This window comes from Phascolarctos cinereus, unplaced genomic scaffold (assembly GCF_003287225.1).
Source record: "Phascolarctos cinereus isolate Bilbo 61053 unplaced genomic scaffold, phaCin_HiC Scaffold_2;HRSCAF=192, whole genome shotgun sequence".
Lineage (NCBI taxonomy): Eukaryota > Metazoa > Chordata > Mammalia > Diprotodontia > Phascolarctidae > Phascolarctos > Phascolarctos cinereus.
Window position 1 is genome coordinate 414,633,799 of NW_027555625.1, and position 18,614 is coordinate 414,652,412.

An 18,614-nucleotide genomic window follows, 5' to 3' on the forward strand; every position below is an offset into this window, starting at 1 on the left:
CTTTTTCTCTCAGGACCTTGAGGACTCTTGGAAGACTTCTTGTTCGCCCAAGTATTCGGGAGTGAATCGCCCCCTCTGGGACTGCCCTCCCTCAGGTCGGATTCCCTGGGGGCTAATGATCCCAGGCCCCAGCCCGTAATGTGGAGACTTGGGCCCCAAACCGTCGGGATATGTGGGGGTGGAGCTCCTCAAATCTTCTTGGAGTGGAGCTTCCAAAAAGAGGCTGGGCTCCCAGGAGCCTTTGTTGCTTGGGGGCGGGGCTCCCCAAATCCTCATTGAGGGGTGTGGCTCCCAGAAACCCCGGCGGTGCGTGAGAGGAGGGACTCCTAATCCTCGGACTTCTTGCTGGCTCCAAGGTGCGCCACAATTTCAGACTAGATCTGAGTGGGCTCTTGACGGGGTCCGTTTACAATTCACAAAGGGTAAGTAGAGACCATCTGAGCTAATCAGATGAGGGGAATGATTTGTGTGGCCCTTGAGTTATCAGCAACGAGGGGAGTGACCAGTGGCCCCCCACCCCAAGTCAGTGCTATCTTGGGCTGCGTTAATGTAGGAGATTCCGGCCCTGCAGCCAACTGAGCCCATGCCCTCTTGGGGTTGCATCAATACAGGCTGCTGGCCGCTCCCCCCCCCCGCCCCCCGGCAACTGAGCCCATGCACTCCTGGGCAGTTCCCCAGGTCAGTGAAGGAGATACAGCCGCTGCAGCCAGCCAAGCTGCATTAATTCGGAGGAGCATGGCCTGCAGGAATAGGATTATCAGTGTCCCACTGCCCTCTACCCTCTTAAAATCCCTTCTGAGCAGACCCTGGGGTTACTTCCGGGTCCAGGGTTTGAGGAGTAAACTGGAGAGAGTCTTGAAGAGGCCAGCCAGAATGGAAGGGCTTGGAGCCCATGGGCTCTAAGGCGTATTTGGGGTTAGTCAGCAAGAGCCAGGGGCCCCATGGGAAATGTATCTACCTGGGGGTGGGGGTGGATGGAGGGGATTGGCAAAGAAGCCCATTGAGTCTGGATGCTGGGGAAATCCTCCTTGGAGTCAGAGGCTGGAGGTGGGTCCCTTATAGTTCTCGTGGCTTCTGACTTTGATGTCCATACCTCCATAGGTGATCCAGACAGGTGCAGAGCCAGGATGTATAAAGTGGTGTTGATGGGCTCCACTTGTGTGGGCAAGAGTGCCCTAGCTGTGCAGTTTATTCATAATCGATTTGAGGATGTATATGACCCCACCATTGAAGATTCCTACCACCGGCAGATAGTGGTGGATGGGGAGCCGTGCCAGCTACAGATCCTGGATACCACAGGCGTGGAGCACTATTTCTTTCTGAGGGAGCACTTCATGCGCTGGGGGGATGGCTTCCTCTGCATCTATGCCGTGAATGACTCCAGCTCCTTGGAGTATGCAAATATAATGTGGGACCAGGTCCGGATGGTCAAGAATACCACCCGTGTGCCCGGCGGTGCTGGTGGCCAACAAAGTCGACATGGCCACCCACCAGGTGGAGTCCACACTGGGCCAGGAGTTGGCCAAGAGCTATGGAGCCCCTTTTGTGGAGACCTCAGCCAAGACCAGACAAGGTGTGGAGGAAGCCTTTCAGGAGCTGGTTCGTGAGATCCGCAAGATGCGAGCTGAGGGTGAGCCCACTGAGCCTGAGCAGGCCTCAGGCTGTGAGTTCATGCAGTACACTGTCCTGTGAGCAGTGCACCCTCCTGTGAGCAGTGCACCCTCACACTGCTCCTACTCCCTGCCTGCCAGCTGCCTACCCTCCACGTCCTTGCCAAGAATAGCCGGGCCACTCCCCAGCCCCTCCCAGCCTCCAGGCCTCCATCTGGACCCTCCCTCCTGTCCCTGTGCTCTTCACTGCACTCCTCTGGAGCCATGGCCCTACTGGGCCTCACCAGGATCTCCCCAGGAGCCTCTTCTCCACACAGGCTTTTTGGATGTTTGTTGTTTTGGATTTTTTCCTTTGAGAAGGAATGACTACCTCACTGCTGCTGTATCCTGACCTCTCTGGCTGCCCAAGCCCCAGAAACAGCCAGGTCCTGGCCACTTTCTTCGTCACCATGGTCTTCAGCAGTCTCCTCTCCCCTCCTGGGGGCTGGGAGTAGGCTTTTCTTTCTTGGGCTTTCCTTTCCACAGAAAATCGTGCTCCCCAACAGAGCCCCCGACTCCAGACACCAGGGCACTAGTGATTCACCCTCCTGCCCTTGGGCTCGGTGTGGTAGTTGTCTGGGGCCAGGTCACCCCAGCCTGGGGGTGGCCCAGAAGACCTTGTCTGAGGGGTTGGTGAGGAGCCCTGCCCTGAAGTGACCCCTTCAGTGCCCCCCCCAGAAGACCAGACCCGGGGGAGGGGGGTTGGGTCACTCACACTGCATGTTGACCCTTGTCCTCCATGAGCTTGTCACTCTAAGCACTTTCCCTGGCAGTGGGGAGGTTGGGAGATAGGATGGGCCTGTCTCCTGCTGGGAGGAAGCCTTGGGTGGGAAGTGTTTTATTTATTTTAATTTATGTTTTAGCAGCAGCTAAACGCCTTTAGATGTTGCCGTGAACTGCACTGTCAAGTTGCCTCCAGGAGAAGTGGGGTGGGGGGGGGCTTGGCCGTGTGTGAGCTCAGCAGAGACCCCCACAGCTGCAGGTCAGGGGGGGTCTGTCTGCTTAGGAGCCATCTGACCTGGGCATCTCTGTGCCACCCTTGTGGGGAGGGTAGAAGGGGCGGGTGGGCGATGCTCCTGTTTCAGTTGAGAGGGCTAAACTTGTTAAAGCTGCCTGGTTTTGGGGGGGGATTCACCTCAAGGGGACGTCCCTCAGAGTTGAATTTGAAGTTGGCTATCTTTCTTGTTCTACGACTTACTACAAATAAAAGTTGTTGGTTTGTTAATAACTGTGTTGCTGGTGGTTTCTGGGAGGCTGGTGTGTGTGGGGTAGGAATAACCTGAGTGCAGGGTGGCTTGGTGGAGAGAGAGCTGCGCTTGGGGGTTGGGCAGGCACAGGTGTTGTAGTTGTGGGACCCTGGGCCACAGTTTCCTCATCAGTAAGATGAGGAGGATTGGTCTAGATGGGCTCTCAAGTCCCTCTTAAGTATAGTGGTGGATTATACATCTATGAACCCCTGGTCCCCCAAACCTCAGTTTCCCCATCTGTAAAATGGGGGGGCAACTTACAGTTGTTGGGAGGATCTGTGAGATGAGATGTAGGAATCGAGAAATCCTTAGTCTGTGATTGTCATCTAGCTTTATCTCTGAATCTATCATCTCCAGATCTGTATCTACTCATCTCTACTGGTAACCTGTGGTTGTCTTTATCATTTATTGCAGATACACCTTATCTCATCTCTGTCTGTGTGAACATTTCTCTGTCTTGGGCTCTCCCCCTCCCTCCCCACCACCCCCTTCCCTACCTCCTTCTCTGCACACTTGGGACCATTTCCACTGTGCCCTTGGGGGGGGGCTTGCTGAAAGCTGCTGGTGGGAATCATCCAGAAATGCAGGTTTTTAAGTGGTCTGGGAGCTTGTGGAGGACATTGTTATTCACGGGGACCAGACTGGGTGGCCTTTGGTCTCGGGGGACTAGGGAGCTGGTGGGGGTCACTAGCCTGCCCTTGGATCTCCCTGGCCTGACAGTTTCATTGATATTGGCTGGCCGATGGCCTGCAAGGCAAGAGGTGCCAAGATGAAGGATCATGGCACTTGCCCTCAGAGAGCTTACGTTTGACCCAGCTGGAAAGCTTTGAAGTGCCCACCTCAGGGGGCCCTGGGCCTGTGCTGCGGGGACTCTCTTCAAGGGCAGCTGCCCCCGAATTTGGGGGGCACAGCCATTCATGGAGGTGCCTCTGGCCACCAGCAGAACCCTCTTCTGTGTCCCTCTACCCAGGCTGTGCCCCATGCCAGGAATGCTGGCTCTCCTCATTTCCACCCCCTCACTTCCTTCAAATCCCAGCTGGAATCCCACCTTCTGCAAGAAGTCTTTCTGCCTCCCCTTTATGCCAGGGCCTTCCCTCTGAGACTGCCCCCAATTCATCCTATCTATACCTTGCTTATTCCATTAGACTGGGAGCTCCTTGAGGGCAGGGACTGTCCTTTGCCTTTTTTGGTTAACCCTGGGGCTTAGAATAGTGCCTGGCACATAGTAGGAGCTTAATAAGGCTGTGCTATGCATAGCACACTGGACCCAGAGCCAGGAAAACCCAAGTTCAAATGCAGCCTCAGGCACGAACTGTCAGTTTCCCTCTTTGTACCTCAGTTTACTATGTGTAAAGTAGGGATCATAATAGTAGCTAAGACAGGGTTGTCATGAGTGCTTTTTTGTTGTTCAGTCATTTCATTGCTGTCCAATTCTTTGTGACCCCATTTGGGGTTTTCTTGGCCAAGGTGGTGGAGTGGTTTGCCATGTCCTTCTCCAGCTCATTTTACAGATGGGGAAACTGAGGCAAAAAGTGAGGTGACTTGCCCAGGGTTACACGGCTAGCAAGTGTCTGAGGCCAGATTTGAATTCCGGAGGAGTCTTCCTGACTCCAGGCCTGGCACTCTCTATGCACTGGGGTGGCCCCTAGAAGTGCTTTGCAAACCCTAAAGTGATTAGAGTCTGACTGAACATTGCAAAGAGGCTGATTTCACCTGAGGATTAGGTCTGTGTAGAAGTGCAATGGCACTCCCCTGAAGTCATGGCTTCCCCCTCCTTGGAGGTCCTCAGGCTGAGACTCAGTAACCACATGGTCAAGACATAGAAGGGATTGTTGTTCAGATGAGGACTGGAATGGATACCTAAGGTACCTGGGAGCTGTTAGTCTCTGATTCTGATTTATCAGCCCCAACCATCAGCATCCCTGCCTGCAGGTGAAAAGGCCATTTTCTCTCCCCAGTCATTCAGATAGGAGAGGGAGAGAAAAAGAGAAGATAGCCCAGGACCCAAAACAAACATATTCCTCTTGCTTAATACAAGTTTTAATATAGTGTTAAATGTGCAGGTTTCAGGGTATGGGATCGTGGAATTCAGTGACTTTAGCTGTGTTAACTGCAGGGATGCGGGGAGCCAATCTAGTCATTGTAGGCCCAGGGCCCTAGAGATGGAACTGCCCAAAAGAAAACGCTAAGAAGAAGAGTCTGGCAAGTGCTGAGAGAGACAGAGACCGAAAAACAGAGAGAAACAGAGAAAAGGGAGGGGGAGGGGAAGAAAGAGAGGAGAGGAAAGGGAGAACCAGAGCCTTCTGACATGGAGTGAAACAGGTGGAAAACAGCTCCCCCAGGGGAGAAGCCTGGAAGATTCCTTGCTTTGGCTCTAAGGGAAAGGAGGCAGGGACGGAGGCCACTTGCCGCCTTAGCAGGAGAGGCTGCCCTCTGGTGCCATCTACAGAGCTTGGGGAGGGAAGGACCAGGCTAATGTGTTGAGAATGCTAGACTGTCCAGAAAAGAAAATGACCAATGTTGAAGGGCTGCAGGGACATAGGCCTGTTGGTGCCCTTTGGGTGAGGCTGTGAATTGGCCCAGTCATCATGGGAAGCAGTTTGGGACTGTGCCTCCTGAATTAATCTATTATGTGTGATGCCCTTTATCCAGCAGGACCATGTCGAGGTCTCAACCCCAAAGACAGCAAAGAAAGAGGAAAAGGTTTTAACAGATATGTATACACACACACACACACACACACACACACACACACACACACACACACACACATATAAACACCAAAATAAAGTCAAAATGGGTACATGATTTAGATATAAAGGCTGATACTGTAAGCAAACTGGGAGAGCAAGTGATAGTTTACCTATCAGATTTATGGAGAACAGAAGAATTGATGACCAAACAGGAGATAGAGAACATTATGAAAAGCAAAATGGAAAACTCTGATTACATGAAACTGAAAAGTTTTTGCACAAAAAAAGGCAATGCAACTAAGATTAGAAGGAAGGTAGAACATTGGGAAAGAATTTTTACAACCAGTCTCTCTGATAAGGGCCTTATTTCTAAAATATATAGAGAATTAAGTCAAATTTATAAGAATACAAGTCATTTCCAAATTGATAAATGGTCAAAGGATATGAACAGGCATTTCTCAGATGAAGAAATTAAAGCCATCTATAGTCAAATGAAAAAATGCTCTAAGTCACTATTGATGAGAGAAATGCAAATCAAAACAACTCTGAGGTACCACGTCACACCTGTGAGATTGGCCAACCTGACAAAACAGGAAAATGATAAATGTTGGAGAAGATGTGGGAAAATTGGAACACTAGTGCATCGTTGGTGGAGTTGTGAAATGATCCAACCATTTTGGAGAACAATTTGGAACTATGCCCAAAGGGCCATAAAAATGTGCATCCCCTTTGACCCAGCAATAGCACTTTTAAGGGCTCTATCCCAAAGAGATCATACAAATGGGAAAAGGACCCACATGTACAAAAATATTCATAGCAGCTCTTTTTGTGGTGTCCAAGAATTGGAAATTGAGAAGATGCCGCTCCATTGGGAATGGCTGAGCAATTTGTGGTAATGAATGGAATGGAATACTATTGTGCTATATAAGAAATGATGAACAGGCTGAGTTCAGAAAAACCTGGAAAGACCTATATGGTCTGATGCTGAGTGAAGTGAGCAGAACCAGGAGAAAGTTGTGCACAGTAACAGCTATGTTGTGAGATGACTAATATTGATAGACTGAACCCTTCTCAGCAATACAAGGATCTGAGACGTCTCCAAAGGCCTCGTGATGGGAAATGCTATCCACATCCAAAGAAAGAACTGTGGAGTTTGAATGCAATCAAAGCATACTATCAGCTATTTTTTTTTCTTCTGTTGTGTTTTGTCTCCTCTTTCTGGTGGTTCCTCCTATTGACTTTAATTCTTACTTACAACATCACTAATGTGAAAATGTGTTTAATAGGAATGCATATGAATAGCTTATATGAGATTGCATGCCATCTTGGGGAGGGCGAAGGAGAAAAATTTGAAGCTCAGAAGCTTATGGAAGTGATTGTTGATAATTCAAAATAAATTAATTGTGAAAAACAGAAGCATATACATATGTATTTTAATAATAACACCTTTTAATGGCAAAGAACTAAAACCCAAAGCACTGTGCCCCTGTTTCAGACTGGCTAAACACATTATGAGAGAGATGGATGCAGAGAAACCAAAGAAGCCTTGTACAAATCGATGCAGGGTGAAATAAGCAGGACCAGGAGAACGATTTGCACAGAGCAAAACTGAAAAAATAAACAACTTTGAAATTCTGGTAAACACGTGTGACCAACCCTGACTGCAGAGGACCAACGATGGAGAATGCCACCCACGTCAGATGATGGACTAAATATTCAGAACGGGACACATCTTTGGACATCTCCTATATGGGAATTTTTTTTTTGGTTGAGTTGTGTCTGTCACAAGGGTTCTGGTTTTCTTTTTATTTGGTGGGGGGGATGAGTGAGGAGAGGTGGGAATGACGGGGATGCTTGGGTGCCTATGCTCAGACCCCATTTCCAAGATCATATTTCTCCCTAGCCTGAAAACACTTTCCCTGACAGTTTTCTCCCCAGCCCAAAGACCCTGTCTCTGGCAATAACTCAGGAGTGGACCCAGTGAGGTAAACTATCTATGTCTCCCTGTTACAAGAGCAAGTTAACCTCTGTAGAATTTTCCTCTCTCAACACAATTATCATGTACTGATTCCCACAGTTATCGTATACGATTCAGAGGTCAAGTTATAGACTTCAACTCCTGAAGGTATCTGGTTACAGACTGGACAGACAAAAAATACACCCCTTAGGAATCCCCCTCCCTGGTTTCCAGTAGTAAATACCACCAGTGACTAAGGTTGTATATTAACACCTAATCAGCATACTTCGCACACAGCCCACTGCTTTCCCTATATAAGCTTTAGCACCATGCCTGTTAGGTTGCAAGCTCCTCAGAGAGTTCCGCCTGCCATATTAGCATTATAATAAACCTTTGCCAATTTAACTGGAAGAATGTTTGACTTGGTGACTTCATTCCAGATGACCCTGACCTGTACTTCAGTTCTTGAGGGGTCCCTGAACCTCTGAAACCACATCAGGAAGAAGAAAAAATAAAATCTTGATAATGAAATCATTTTTGTTCTAAAATTTTAATTAAAGAGATAATTGAAATGTAATTTAATTTTTAAAAGAAAAAGTCTATCACGAATTAAAAAAGGTTACAAGGATTGGTGCACCATGGCCTTATGGGATACAAGAATCCCAGAATGTAAAGAGAGAGACTCTGGGAGGCTTCATGTGGCTGATGAGGATATATTGGTAGAGCTTTCTGAAAGAAAGACAGAGCTCAGGAGCACTGAAGACCTTCTCCATCTTGAGAGAGAGAACCACACGATATCTTCCTAAGCCCTGCAGCCAGAAGGACAGAAAGAACCAAAAAACTAGGAAGGCTGGCTGCATTGCCTGGGCACCTCTACTCCTGGCTCTCCAGCCTGGGCCACCAGTGAACATTTCACTCACTCCTCTTCATGGGTGGGCTGAATGCTACCTGGTGCCATTTTGTTATACCTGAAAAGCTCTCCAGTCTTTCCTCTTCTGGGCATAAGCCAGTGGAAAGAATTAGGAGGACATTATCCCATAGACTTGTGAACTCAGAGGGAGGTGGAGGGAGGCAATTGGGGTTAACTGTTTGACTTGTTTAGGGTCACAGCTAGTTAAGTGTCAAATGTCTGAGGCTAGATTTGAACTCAGGTCCTCTGACTCAAGGACTGGTGCTTTGTCCACTATGCCACCTAGCTGCCCTAGACAGGTTACTTTTAAGTAAGGTTGAAGGACCCACATTAATTCTTATGTGCTTTGCTCTTTGATCTGTCCTTGTAATCTGTCACTTTTGCTTGCCTTGTAATTCTTTGGCTCTTTAGGCATCTCACCATGATATTGTTCTGCTTCCCTGATTCCTCTTGCCAGGATGCCCTCCAGCAAAACCACTCTACTCAGCATCAATCGCACTGTGTTTATATTTTCAACTCATTTTTCTGCCTTACTTTCTAAATGACTCAGTTTCCTCATTTCCAGAGATTTCTCAGTTTTTCCTGGGGTTAGGAATCCATCAAAGAATCAGAGGTGGAAGTTGCCTGAATAGTCGCCTAAATTTAGTCCAACCTGACCCCCTCCCATAACCTTTTCACGATCCTCTTCTTTTTTACCTAATTCTATTTCTCTCATAAATTCCTTCAGTGACTTTTATTGTGCCTTGGGAAATCTTTAGCTTTCTTGGTTGCTGCCACTGCTTTTCCAGTTCCTTTTTTCTCCTTGTTCTGGCAGCCTCAGCTCTTCTTCTTCCTCCTCCTCCTCCTCCTCCTCCCCCCTGAACTCCTGCCACCTTTGGCCTTCCTAGTAGCTGCCACTCCAGACTTGGGCCAGCAAGCCTTGCGTCTCAGCTCCTTTGAATCCAGAATAATGGTTTCCCATTATGATAGATCTCTTCTTTTGGTTCAAATTTTGTCTCTTGAGAATTTCTGACACTTTTGTCATTTTTCTTGCTGTTTTGATGACCATTTGCTGGCATTGGATGGACTCACTTGTGACTTCTGATGGTGCCATTTTCCTGGAAGTCTCAATTATTAAGCTCCTTCAAATGGAGGAAGATTCCCCCCAAATTGAAAAGTTCTGAGTATTTTACCACCACCATGTCAAATAAATAAATGTAATGAAGAAGACAGAAGTCACTGTCAGCCACCTGTCGGGGACCTGGTGTCCCGTCTTTGCAAAATCGTCATGAGAACAGTCTCTGCACACCTAGAGGACAGATTCTATTAAAAACAGAGAAAGGGAAAGATGTTGTGAAATAGTCCAAAGCACATATCTTGGGTCAGGTAACTAACGGAAAAGTAGAGCGGTATGAGATCGCATGATATCTACTGGGAATAATGGTTTTAAAGCATTTGACTTAGTAGAACTAAATGTGCCCTTGAAGGCTCTCATCAGACAAGTTATCTCCCACCATATGTTAAGAAGAGAGAGAAATCTTGGGTAGACACAATGGAGAAATTTTCCAGCAAGTGCAGAGCACTGTCATGCAATGAAATCCAAAACAGAAGCATACGTTCACCTATAGTCATATGAAGCAGACATAAATGAGTCTTCAGACATCATTTATACCAATCCTTTTATAGGGGTGGTCATTGCCCCTCAGTAACTAAGGTCATAGGAAGTAAGAATGCCATGACTGGAACCCAGAACATTGGGTTTCGAATGTTATTTATGTTCCACTGCACCAATCTGCCAGTAGCATGGAGCATGTTATGCCTTGAATCCAAGCAAAAGAATCATCTTCCTTGGATAGTAGGATTCTCCAATTCCTTCCATTTCCATATTACATCACACAAATTATCCCACATAAAAGAGGCATGAAAAAGGTATTATAATCGAGGGGAAGATGGGGGAGGGGTGGGGGCAAAACTTAAACCTTATTCACATTCAGAATTGGCTCAAAGAGGAATAACATGCACACTGAGTTCCATATTCAACTGATATTGTAATATGTTTTCCTTGATCAGGGAACTCTGAAATTTGGCTATAATATTCCTGGCAGTTTTCATTTTGGGATCTCTTTCAGGAGGTGATTGGTGGATTCTTTCCATTTCTATTTTGCTCTCTGGTTCTAGAATGTCAGGGCAGTTTTCGTTGATAATTTCTTGAAAGATGATGTCTAGGCTCTTTTTGTGATCATGGCTTTCAGGTAGTCCAATCACTTTTAAATTATGTGTCTGGATCTATTTTCCAGGTCCGTTGTTTTTCCAATGAGATATTTCACATTGTCTTCTATTTCTTTTTTCATTCGTTTCATTTTGATTTATTGTTTCTTGATTTCTCATGAAGTCACTAGCTCCCATTTGTTCCATTCTAATTTTTAAGGAATACATTTGTTTTCTTTTTAATTGATTAATTTTTCATTTTCAACATTTATTTCCATAAAATTTTGAATTCTAAATATTCTCCCCTCCCTCCCCTCTCCCTTCCCCAAAATGCCATGCAATCTAATATAGGCTCTACATATACATTCACATTAAACATATTTTCACATTAGTTATGTTATAAAGAAGAATTAGAACCAGTGGGAAGAACCACAAGAAAGAAGAAACAAAAAAAAGAGAGAGAGAGCAAATAGTATGTTTCAATCCGCATTCAGACTCCATAGTTCTTTCTCTGGATGTGAATAGCATTTTCCATAGTGAATCTTTTGGAGTTGTCTTAGATCCTTGCATTGCTGAGAAGAACTAAGTCTATCAAAGTCAGTCATCACACAATGTTGCTGTTACTGTGTACAATGTTCTCCTTCACTCAGAATCAGTTCATGTAAGTCTTTTCAGGTTTTTCTGAAGTCCAGCTGCTTATCATTTCTTATGGAACAAGAGCGTTCCATTGCATTCATATACCACAATTTGTTCAGCCATTCCCCAATTGATGGGCATCCCCTCAATTTCAAATTCTTGGCCACCCCAAAAAGAGCTGCTACAAATATTTTGGTACATGTGAGTCCTTTTCCCATTTTTATGATCTCTTTGGGATACAGACCTGGAAGTGGTATTGCTGGGTCAAAGAATATGCACAATTTTATAGCCCTTTGGGCATAGTTCCAAATTGCTCTCCAGAATGGTTGGATCACTTCACAACTCCACCACAAAATGCATTAGTGTTCCAATTTCCCCCAATCTTCTCCAGCATGTATTGTCCTGTTTTATTGTGTTAGCTGTGATGTGGTGCCTCAGAGTTGTTTTATTTGTATATGAGTATAGATAGATTTAATTTCTTTATCTGAAAACTGCCTGTTCATATCCATTTATCAGCTGGGGAATGACTTGTATTCTTATACATTTGACTCAGTTCTCTATATATTTTAGAAATGAGGCCTTTATCTGAGACATAGGTTGTAACAATTGTTTCCCAGCTTTCTGCTTCCCTTATAATCTTGATTGCATTGGCTTTGTTTGTGCAAAAACTTTTCAATTCAATGTCACCAAAGTCATGCGTTTTGCATTTTGTAATGTTCTGTATTTCTTCTTTGGTCAAAATTCTTCCCTTCTCCATAAATCTGATAGGTAAACTATTGCTTTCTCTCTTAGTTTGCTTATAGCATCAGCCTTTGTATCTAAATCATGTACCCATTTTGACTTTACTTGGCGTACGGTGTAAGATGTTGGCCTATGCCTAGTTTCTGGCACGCTATTTTCCAGTTTTCCCGGCAGTTTTTGTGAAATAGTGAGTTCTTATTCCAGAGGCTGGAGTCTTTGGATCGATCAAGCAGTAGATAACTATAGTCATTGACTGCTGGGTCTTGCATACCTAACCTCTTCCACTGATCCACCACTCTATTTCTTAGCCAGTACCAAGTAACTTTGATGATTGCTACTTTATAATGCAATTTAAGATCTGGTATGGCTAGGCCATCTTCTCTTGCATTTCTTTTCATTAATTCCCTTGATATTCTAGACCTTCTGTTCTTCCAGATGAACGTTGTTATCATTTTTTCTAGCTCTATAAAATAATTGTGACAGTTTGATTGGCATGATACTGAATAAGTAAATTAATTTAGGTAGGATTGTCATTTTTATTATTTTAGCTTGGCCTACCCATGAGCAACTGATATTTTTCCAGTTATTTAGATCTGACTTTATTTGCGTGAAAAGTGTTCGGTAATTGTGTTCATATAGTCCCTGGGTTTGTCTTGGCCTGTAGATTCCCAAATATTTTATAATGTCTACAGTAACTTTAAATGGAATTTCTCTTTCTATCTCTTGCTATTGGGCTTTGTTAGCAATATATAAAAATGCTGATTATTTATATGGGTTTATTTTATATCCTGCAACTTTGCTGAAGTTGTTTGTTATTTCAAGTAGTTTTTTACTTGATTCTCTAGGAGTCTCTAAGTATACCATCACATCATCTGCAAAGAGTAATAGCTTTCTTTCTTCTTTGCCTATTCTAATTCCTTCAATTTATTTTTCTTCTCTTATTGCTAAAACTCACACTTCTAGTACAATATTGAATAACAGTGGTGATAATGGACATCCTTGTTTCATCCCTGATCTTATTGGAAATGCTTCTAGCTTATCCCCATTACATAGAATGCTTGCTGATGGTTAGGGTTAGGGTTAGGGTTAGGGTTAGGGTTAGATAGATGCTGCTTATCATTTTAAGGAAGACTCTATTTGAGGAATTATTTTTCTTCAGTGAGCCTTTGTACCTCCTTTTCCATGTGGCCAATTCTGACTGTCAAGGAGTTTTTTCTTCAGTGAATTTTTGTGCCTCTTTTTCTATTTGGCCAATTCTGCTTTTTAAGGCGTTCTCCTCATTGACTTGTTGCATCTCTTTTACCATTTGGCTTGGTCTGTTTTTTAAGGCGTTATTTTCTTCAGTATTTTTTTGTGTGTCTCCTTTACCAAGCTGTTGACTTGTTTTTCATTATCTTCTTGCATCACTCTCATTTCTCTTCTCAGTTTTTTCTGTACCTCTCTTACTTGATTTTCAAAATCCTTTTTGAGCTCTTCCATGGCCTGAGACCAATTCATATTTTTCTTTTTTTTAAGACTTCTAATTTTATTAGTTCATTTTGATTTATCAATAATCACTTCCATACGCTTTTGAGTTTAACATTTTTCTACCCCTTCCTTCCCACCACCCTCCCCAAGACGGTGCACAATCTGATATAGGATATACATTTACATTTCTATTAAACATATTTTCACATCAGTGGTGTTGTAAGTAAAAATTAAAACCAATAGGAGGAACCATCAGAAAGAGGAAATGAAACTCAACAGAAGAGAAAAAAATAGCAATTCAACTTTCATAGTTCTTTCTTTGGATGTGCATAGCATTTTCCATCATGAAGCCTCTGGAGATGTCTTAGATCCTTGTATTTCTGGGAAGGGTTAAGTTTATCAATATTAGTCATCGCACAATGTGGCTGTTACTGTGTACAATGTTCTCTTGGTTCTGCTCATTTCACTCAGCATCAGACCATACAGGTCTTTCCAGGTTTTTCTGAACTCAGCGTGTTCATCATTTCTTACAGCACAATAGCATTATTCCATTACATTCATATACCACAACTTGCTCAGCCATTCCCCAATGGATGGGCATCTTCTCAATTTCCAGTTCTTGGCCACTACAAAAAGAGCTGCTATGAATATTTTTGTACATGTGGTCCTTTTCCCATTTGTGTGATTTCTTTGGGATAGAGCCCTTAAAAGTGCTATTGCTGGGTCAAAGGGGATGCACATTTTTATGGCCCTTTGGGCATAGTTCCAAATTGTTCTCCGAAATGGTTGGATCATTTCACAACTCCACCAATGATGCACTAGTGTTCCAATTTTCCCATATCTTCTCCAACACCCATCATTTTCCTGTTTTGTCATGTTGGCCAATCTGACAGGTGTGATGTGGTACCTCAGAGTTGTTTTGATTTGCATTTCTCTACTCAATAATGCCAATTCATATTTTTCTTGGAGGCTTTGGATGTAGGAGCTTTGACTTTTATCTTCCTGGTCACCACTGTAACTTTTTGTAGTCTGAATTTTTTCCGTTCTTTGCTCATTTTGCCTGCCTATTACTTGACGTTTTAACTAGTGCTCTGTTTCCAGGGTGGAGGGCCCAGTGTCTCAAGCTTCAGGGTTTTGTGCAGCTGTTTGCAGAGAGATTTCCAGGGACTTGTAAGTTTTCAGTTCTTCCAAGGTGGTATGATCTAAGGAGAGGTGTTCACTGCTCTCCTGGCCTGTGCTCTGCTCTGTGAGTGACCACTAGCACTCTTTCCTGCTCTGGAACTGTGACTAGAGTCCCCAATCCACTGTGGCCCCAAGCTCTAGTGTGCTAATTGGCGTTCCTCCTCTCCCTGAGACTGCCACCCAGGCACACGTGGGGCATGGAGCGTGTGAGTGTGCGAAGGAAGTGTGAATTCCCACCCACAGGGGACTGGGCATGGATGCAGAAATCTACCCTGCTACCTGTCTGCCTGTCTCCTTCCACCCTGCACAGGCCAGCTCTCTGACTCACTTGAAAGTTTTCATTGAATGAGTGAATAGTGATGCAAACAAGGCCTAGCTGGATGGCTACTCTTTTGCTTTATGCTTAGTGCCCCATACCCGACCTCAAAACAGAGAGACAACCTGGCACTTGAGGCCCTTGGGACAGCTAGGAATGCAGTGATGAAACACCTCCTGCGGGTCTGTCCTGGACCCGAGGGCAGGAGGTGTGGAGGAGAGATTCAGAGAGGGGAGGGGAGGAGATAAGGACGGGGACAAGAGCCCAGAAGGTCTGAGGGAAGAGCCCTGGCATTACAAGAGGGAAGGGTGCTCTTGGGACTCTGTTTTTCTTCTCTCCACCTCTCTCTCACTTCTGGGGTCCAGAAGGGACTACTTGTTTTGGAAGTGGCTAGCCTGACTCGGGATATTCAGGGTCCAAGTGGCTAAGGACCCCTCGGAACCCGGCCCCACAGCTGACAACCAAACTCCGGCGCCCCCCACTATTCCTGAGCCACGCGGCGTTTCGCTCTCCACTTCTGAGGACTCCTCACCTCTGCCCCGCCCGCAAACCCACATCAGGTGTCAGTGTATTTCGAGAGGCGAGGCCAGAGCAGAAACAAGCCCTTCGGGCTCTTAAGTCTTGCCTCGCTCTGAGGAACAGGACCCCAGCCCCCTTCCTCATCCCTTAGGAGCCACACCGACACCAGGCTCCGCAGCCCCGGCTACTCTAACCCAGCACAGCTCAGTGAGGTCAGCCCTGACTCGGGCACCGTAACTGCTGCCTGGCCGTGGGGGTGCTGGGGGAGCGGAAGAGGGGTTCAGCTGCCTCTCGGTCCTCTAACACTCCACTCCCTGGCTGTGGGGCACTGGCCCCCAGATTGGAACCATTTAATCGGGAGTTTCTACAGAATAAGGATGACCCCCCCACCCCCAGCCCGCAATGCCGCGCAGTTTGTTGGTGCCTTGAAACAGGTAACACCCCACGGGAAAGAATAACCCCAAAGCCCCCCACCCCCACTCCACACACACCTGCCAGCCCTTCCCACCAATCCTCCCCTTGCTCCGACTTGGAAGGACACTGAGGCCTCTTCCTCGCCTCTTCCACCCCCACGCTGCCCTCCAGCAGACTGGGACGGGGGGGGGGGGGGGGTGGGGGTGGCCTCTCCCCCGAGGCAAATGCTGAGCTCTGTCTTGGATAGTGGTAGCACTGAAATCTGGAAAGGATAAGGGTTGGTGGGGGCATGGAAGCCTCCCCTTGTCCTCGTGCGGACAAACTTGGGGGCTGCGGATGGGCTTCTGTGTGTGTGTGTGTGTGTGTGTGTGGGAGCGGGGGTACGGGCCTGCGGGCCTGCAGCTTTTTCTCCCTTCTACTTTAGAAAAATCCTTCTCAACAGTCAGCTATCACCTCAAACAGGTTTCAGTAGTAATTTCGTCAAATATCTTCCAGCTCTACTCCCCTTCATTGCAGAGGCTGACCGTCCCTCCGAACAAGAAATGCCCTGTAGGTTATATTAATTTTTACAAAAATTTTATTATTCATTCCATTTGGAGTTCCGAGTGGTCTTCCTCCTACCGCCCATTAGGGGTCAGTATACACAGAAAGCAGAGCCAAAAGAAATGTGGCTTACAGTAACAACTCCTCCAAGCTGAAGTATTCCTCTCTTTTAGTCATGATTGAAAGGGGGATGTGTATTGAAGAAAGGGCCAGGGATCGATCTCTCTCTCTCTCTCTCTCTCTCTCTCTCTCTCTCTCTCTGTCTCACACCCACACAAAGACACACACACACAGAGCCAGGTATTCAGTAATTTAGATAAAGTTATATACCGTACCATGAGAAATTTTCTAATGAAAGAAAGTAGGTAAAATTGGTATCCAAAAGATCTTGATAAATTAAATCACTGGGAAGAATTCAACTTAACAGAATTTACTGAGAAGAAGTGAGGAGTCTTAAACGTCAAGAAATTGACATTATTAGAAAGAAGGTGGAGAAATCATAACTAGGCAGGTGTTAGTCTCTGAAAAATGGATGTGAGATTTTTTATTGTGTTTCAAACTCAATATGAATTAATCAATAAATGTGGCAAATTTAGAACTCACCTGTGTTCACTGCGTTGTGGAGGAGGGGCTCATGTAGCTCAATGAAACTATGAAATATATGGTGCCAGGTTATCCAAGAAGGAGAAGTCATAATGGAGATTTGAAGGAAATGGCCAACTGCTGCAATATTCTTCCCAAGAAAATCACATGTATATCATTAAAATGATAAAAGGTATGACACTAGAAAATGAGTCACTCAGGTTGAATGGTGTCCAACATGGGAAAGAGTGGAGGACAATTACAAGTAGTTTCAGTACTAGTTATGCAGCTGTGCAAAAGCTGAAAGGAAGTTTCACTGTGGATGTGTCTGGTGATGAAAGAAAATTCTGATGCTGTAAAGATCAATATTGCATAGGAACCTGCAATGTGAGATCTATGAACCATGGTAAGCTGGATGTGGTAAAAAAGGAGATGGAAAGATTTTACATATACATACACACACACACACACACACACATATATACACACATACATACATACATATGTGCGTGTGTGTATGTGTATATGTATGTGTGTGTGTGTGTGTATACACATATATAGTCAGTGAACTTAAATGGATGGGAATAGTGAATTTAATTCAGTTGATCATTACATAGACTATTTTGGACAAGAATAAATAAATACTCAAGGTATTTAACTTAACTGGATTTCAGTTGATTCTGAAGAACTAAATTGGGCTATACAATCTATAAAATTATTTCAGGTATAAAATGATCTATGAACTCATGGAATTCATGATTTTAATGTGGATTATTTTAAAGTAAATAGTATTTATTTTAAATATTTTCTTTTTAAATTTTTTTTTTTGGTGAAGCAAGCAGGATTAAGTGACTTACCCAGGGTCATACAGCTAGTAAGGGTTAAATGTCTGAGGCTGGATTTGAACTCAGGTCCTCCTGACTCCAAGGTCAGAGCTCTATTCACTGTGCCACCTAGCTGCCCCTTTCTTTTTTTTTTTTTAATTTTTGAGTTCCAAATTATCTTCCTTATTCCCACCCTTCCTGAAGCCACTGAGATGGCAAGCTAATGATATCAATTATACATGTGAAATCATTCAAAATATGCTTGCATATTAGCCATATGAAAAAAATATATAAAAAAAATTAAAACAAGAAAATTATATTTCAATTTGCACTCAGAGTCCTTTAATTCTCTCTCTGGAGATGAATAGCAATATTTTTTTCACTCAGTACTTTGGAATTGTCTTGGATCATTCTGTTGATTACACCATCCAAATCTTTCATAGTTGATCATCATTATAACATTGCTGTTATTGTGCCCAATGATTTTTTAGTTATCACTTCATTGTACGTACATCAATTCATATAGGTTTTGCATTTTTTTCTGAAACCACCTACTCCATTATCATTTCTTATAGCATAGTAGTATTCCATCACAATCATATGCCCCAACTTGTTTAGCCTTCCACATCTGATAGGCATTCCCTTGATTTCCAATTCTTTCTCATCACAAAAAGACCTGCTATAAATATTTTTGTACATATCCTTGTACTTTTTCTTTGATCTCTTCAGGGTAAGACATGGTAGTAA

The 18,614-nt window shown here is 44.6% G+C and overlaps 1 pseudogene across 1 annotated transcript; it reads left to right on the plus strand.

Annotated features, from left to right (window-relative positions):
- Positions 1-315: 315 nt before the first annotated feature.
- Positions 316-1,996, plus strand: LOC110203554 (GTPase NRas pseudogene; annotated as a pseudogene). The gene is made up of 2 exons (XR_013484388.1): positions 316-422; positions 1,102-1,996. The product of XR_013484388.1 is annotated as a GTPase NRas pseudogene (transcript).
- The last annotated feature ends 16,618 nt before the right edge of the window (positions 1,997-18,614 follow it).